Consider the following 5,847-nt stretch of genomic DNA (forward strand, 5'->3'; position numbering starts at 1 on the left):
TTCCCAGGCAAGAATTCTGGGCTGGATTGCCATTTCCTTCTTCACAGGATCTTCCTGACCCAGGCATTGAACCTGGCTCTCCCGAATTGTAGGCAGACACTTTACCATCTGAGCCACCAGGGAAGGTGTAATAATAACATAGAACAATTATAACAATATACTTTTATAAAAGTGTTGTGAGTGTAGTCGCTATGTAAAATATACTACTGTACTAATTGAGCGATTTTTTTTTCACCCTAACTAAGCACTTACTACGCTCTGTGTCCATACCTTTTGCAGTTGGAGGTTTGACAGCAAAACTAACCCAGATTTATTTTCTCTTCTTCACATTCACCACAGATATTAGCAACCTCAGCATACATTGTTTCTTTCTCTTTTATATCAAATTGAGAACTTCGATCTTTTCACTGAAAGGTAGCACTTAATGGATTTTCTCTGGCATATGTCAATGGACAGCATCCCTCCACTTACGGTTTGGGGCCATTATTGAGTAAAGTAAGGATAACTTGGTCACAAGCCCTGTGGCATCTCAACAGTCATTGTGGTAACCGAGTGACAGTCGCGTGGGATGTTCAGGACTAAGAAACGATTCACATTCTGGGCAGGAGGAAGCAGGATGGTGTGAGATTCCAATCACTCTCCTCAGAATTACCTGCAGATTAAAATGCATAAGTTGTATATTTCTGGAGTTTTCCATTTAATATTCTCGGTGAACAACTGAGGGTGACCTGAAACCACAGAGACTGACACCTGAGATCAGAGGGGATGACCTTGCCTGGTGATTGCTTTTAGGGGGAGAAAAACACTAGAAGGGGCCACTTGAAGCCACAAGTGGTTGCAAAATGGCCCATCTCTTCCCGTGTGAGGAAGCACAAGCACCACCACAACCCGAGAAAAAGACCGCCGTGTCCAAATCCAGAGGTGAGGACAATGACGATGCTGAGGTCATCTTTGTTGGAGTGGAGCACGTCAAGGAGGATGCTGAAACCTTCTTTGTCAGAGTGATTTCAACTTCAAAGCCAGTCATTTCTAATGTTTTGAACAGAGTGACCAGGGACTCATCTTCAAGAAGAATGAAGGACCACGTGAATCCGGATCCCTCCTGCAGGTGGCAACCTGCAAATCTGAGGACCCCAGCATCAGAGCCAGCTGCCGTATCACCAGTTTCTCAGTGTGTATGGGGAGGAAGAGGCAGTTCTATTATTTTGGAGCCTTCATCTAAACCTGATTAGAAAACGAGCTCGCCGGAAACTGTCCTTCACAATTCAGAATTGTTCTCTCTGCGGCCTCCCTGTCTCTCTGGAGCCGTTCTCTCATTAGGAGGCAAGGATGAAAGCCCTCTTAATTCAAAGCGGTGTCCCACTTCAGATGTGAATTTTAACAGTGGGAATCCCAAAAGACCCAAACTCAGCGATGGAATCCCAGGGGGACCTGCCTCCACCATGGCCCCTCCAGGTATCTCTCCTGGAAAAACACGGTTATGACCTTGGAAGATTCCCCGACCTCACCGAGCCGTGTGCATGGTGGGGCATCATTTTCACGGACTCGCACCAATGGCCAGGCATGCTTCCGTCTTATGGATCCAGAAGGAACATGTAGTTTGTCAGGCCTGGAGAAAATGGACTTTCTGACTCTTGCACGTCAGAGCAAGACTGTTGATCCCATGAAAGTAAATCTGGGATCAAATTCACTGATGAGAGTAAATGTTATTTGATGGCTTTTACTTTGGAGCATACAAGAGACGGCACCAGAACAGAAGACTCACACAGCCTTCAAATGCCTCAGCTGCTTGAGTCTTCTAAAATATGTCAAGTTTATGACCCACCTGAGGAACCATCTGGAGCTTGAGAGGCAGAAGGGTGACAGCTGGGAAACCCACACTACCTGCCAGCACTGCCACCGCCAGTTTCCCACCTCGTTCCAGCTGCAGTGTCGCATGGAAAGTGTCCCTGCTTCCTGGGAGCCCTCCACGGTCTGTAATATCTGTGAATTGTCCTTCGAAACAGATCAGGTTCTCTTACAGTACCTGAAGGACAGTCACAAACCTGGCAAAATGCCCTATGTCTGCCGTGTTTGCAGTTACAGATTGTCAGCCTTTGCCAATGTAGAGGTGTATTTTAGAACATGGCATGGAAACATGAACAATTTGTTTGTCTGTTTTGCCTCAAAATGTTCAAATAGGTGACATCCTTTGTAAATCGCGCTCAGAGGAACTGCAACAGGAGGGTCTTTCCATGTTGCAAGTGCTGGCTACAAAGTTTGAACGTGAAGGAAAAGACCGAGCACCAAACCAAGAATCATCAGTCATTCAAACAGCCAGAGCACTTGCCAGGGTTGCCTCCTGAAACAGAGGTCATGATCCAAAGTTCAGTTCAGCTGGGACTGAGAGAGACAGCATCCATCATTGTGAGGAACACTGACTCCCAAGTGCCACCCAGAAAACACAAAAAAAAGATTGACTACGAGCACAAAATATTCCAGACATGCTGCAGCATGGGATCTGGCTAAAAAATTATGTTCTACCCACCTCCAGAAATTCAGAAAAGCCCCATTGAGGTTCAGCCAGCTGTACATAAAGACCCTGCCTGGCTTTTGTTGTTCAGTTGCTCAGTCGTATCTGACTCCCTGTGACCCCATGAACTTCTGTATGCCACGCTTCCATGTCCATCATCATCCCCTGAAGCTTGCTCAAACTCATTCCGTTGGGTTGCTGATGCCACCCAATCATCTCATCCTCTGTCATGCCTTCTGCTGCTGCCTTCAATAGTTCCCAGGATCAAGGGTTTTGTTTTGTTTTGTTTTGTTTTCCCAATGAGTTGACTCTTCCCTTCAGGAGGCCAAAGTATTGGAGCTTCAGCATCAGTTTTTCCACTGAAGATTCAGGGTTGATTTCCCTTCGGATTGACTGGTTGGATCTCCTTGCAGTCCAAGGGACTCTCAAGAGTCTTCTCCATTCTCCAGCACCACAATTTGAAAGGATCCATTCTTCAGCACTCAGCCTTCTTTATGGTGCAGCTCCTCCATCTGTACCTGACTCGTGGAAAAACCATAGCTTTGACTTTATGGACATTTGTTGGCAAAGTAATGTCTCTTTCTTTTAAAACACTGCCTAGCTTTGTCACAACTTTTCTTCCAAGCAGTGAGCATCTTTTAATTTCATGGCTGCAGTCACCATCTGCAGTGATTTTAGAGCTCAAGAAAATAAATTCTGTCACTGTTTCCATTGTTTCTTCATCTATTTTCCATGAAGTGATGAGACCTTTGCCTGTGTGAACCACAACAAACTCTGGAAAATTCTTAAAGAGATGGGAATACCAGACCATCTGACCTGCCTCCTGAGAAATCTGTATGCAGGTCAAGAAGCAACACTTAGAACTGGACATGGAACAAGCGACTGGTTCCAAATAGGGAAAGGAGTACGTCAGTATTATATACTGTTGCCCTGCTTATTTAACTTAAACGCAGAGTACATCATGAAAAACACTGGGCTGGATGAAGCACACTCTGGAATCAAGATTGCTGGAGAAACAGTGACAACCTCAGATATGCAGATGATGTCACCCTAAGGGCAGAAAGTGAAGAGCCTCTTGATGGTGGCAAAAGAGGAGAGTGAAAGGCTGGCTTAAAACTCAAATTTCAAAAGACGAAGATCACAACGTCTGGTCCCATCACTTTATGGCAAAGAAATGGTGAACAACTGAAAATAACAGCACGTTTGATTTTCTTGGACTCCAAAATCACTGTGGATGGTGAATGTAGCCACAAAATCAAAGGAAGCTAGCTCCTTGGAAGAAAGCTATGGCAAACATAGACAGCATTAAAAAAGAAAGAAAAAAAAAAGCTAAGGCATCACTCTGCTGACCAAAATTCTTATAGTCAAAGCTATGGTGGTTCAGACAGTAAGGAATTCACTTGCAATGTGGGAGACCTGGGTTCATTCATGGGAAGGACATCCCTGTAGTCCGGTGGAAATACTCGGTGCTCCCAGATTAGGGCGTCCAAGTTCATTCCTTGGTCAGGGCATTAGATCCCACATACTGCAACTAAAAATACCACATGTGACAATTAAAATTCCTGCTCCCACATGCTACAATGAAGATTGAAGGGTCCTTGTGCTGGAACTAAAAACAAGCACAGCCAAGTAAATGAACAAATATTTGAAAGAAAGAAAGAAAGAGGTATGAGAATTCCCTGTTGCTTCAGTGGTTCGGACTTGATGCTTTCACTGTCAATGGCCAGGGTTCAACACCTGGTTGTGGAACTAAGATCCCACAGCTTCTGTGGCATGACCAAACAAAACCCCAGAAAGATAACTGAGGAGTACAGAACTCCAAAAGTTTGAAAATGAAGCAATGGCACTGCACACAGGCTGAGGATAGAGTAAGGATTGCCAGGAACCCAAAGTGCAAAAGCGGCACCTCTGTAATTCACAAGCCTCTTTAATGTTGTGGTTTAGGCTTCTCCTTCTCCTGCTTCTGAACCTAAATAACTTATTGCTCCTAAGAGAAATTGTTATGGGAAAAACATTATTTGAACTGAATGATAGTGAAAATAGCAAATTTTTGAGACAGAGCTTAAGCAGTTTCATGTGTTAATATGCATCACATTTGAAAAGAAGAAAGGTTGGAAAAACAATGACCTAAGTCAGTGCTATTCACAGACCTTTCTGCAGCAATAGAAAACATTTTCATAATTGTTACATGTATTCCCTCATAAGGGCGATCAGCTTTTCACATATATAAATGCTTATGTTTCTTTTCTTTTCTGTGAGGTGTTCTGTTTATATCCTTTATCTGTATATTCAGATGGAGTGTTCATCCGGCAGGGTTTGTTTTCTTTCTTTCTTTTTTTTTTTTTTTGCCTGGCAGTGAGGATTAAGGGATCTTAGATCTTCAACCAGGGATTGACTCTCTGCCCCCTGCAGTGGAAGCACAAATCTCTAATTACCCGATCACTAAGGAATTCTCAGTAAAATATATTTTCTATGTCTGTGTCTAATATGCCACTTTGCAAATGTTAAAATGTAGCCAGTGTGACTGAGGTATTAAATCTTTGTGTGTGTTTAGGGGCTTCAGTCTGTCCAACTCTTTGCAACCCCATCAGTGTAGCGCACCAGGCTCCTCTGAACCCACATCTTTTACATCTCCTGTATTGGCAGGCAGGTACTTTACCACTAGCACCAACTGGGAAACCTGTTAAATCTTTACTTTAATTAATTTAACATTAAAAGATATGGCTAGAAGGACCAGATCTTCCTTACAAAGGAGTTTCAATTAACTTGTATACTCAGTAATTTGTGTATGTCTTCGATATTTTCCTCAAGATGAGATTCCATGCCCCTCCCTAAATGTAGGCTGTGTTTAGCGGCTTGTTTCCAAGAACAGAATATGTCAGCAGGAAGGAGACAACTTTATAGCAGACGAACTAGTGGTAGGTTATATTGATAGTATGAATCCTTGATGGAAGATGATGAGAAAGATATTTTGCCTTGGAGGTATAGTTCTAAAATTATATAAACCCCAGGGCAATCAGGAGAAACATCCCAAACCCATATAGAGAGTCATTCTGCAAAATACCTGTCCCTGAAGGACTCCTGAAAACTGTCAAAAGTCTTGAAAAACAAGGAAAGTTTAAGAAACTGCTATAGACCAGAGTAAGCTAAGGGAGGTATCTGTAGCTTTTTGCTCTATATTCTCATGCAGTTCAGTATCCTATATGGGACTATGAAACTAGGAAAGAACATTTGTGGAAAAACTGGTAAAATTTGAGAAAACCCTGGAACTTAGTTAAAGGTACCCTACTGAAAGATGCTGGAATAATTGTGAAGCATAAAGGAAGTCATTTCAC

General features: G+C 43.1%; 1 pseudogene; it reads left to right on the forward strand.

Moving 5' to 3' along the window:
* The first annotated feature begins 842 nt into the window (after positions 1-842).
* LOC138431331 (zinc finger protein 280A-like) lies at positions 843-2,555 on the forward strand (annotated as a pseudogene).
* Positions 2,556-5,847: the final 3,292 nt, after the last annotated feature.

This window comes from Ovis canadensis, chromosome Y (genome assembly GCF_042477335.2).
Source record: "Ovis canadensis isolate MfBH-ARS-UI-01 breed Bighorn chromosome Y, ARS-UI_OviCan_v2, whole genome shotgun sequence".
Taxonomy (NCBI): Eukaryota; Metazoa; Chordata; class Mammalia; order Artiodactyla; family Bovidae; genus Ovis; species Ovis canadensis.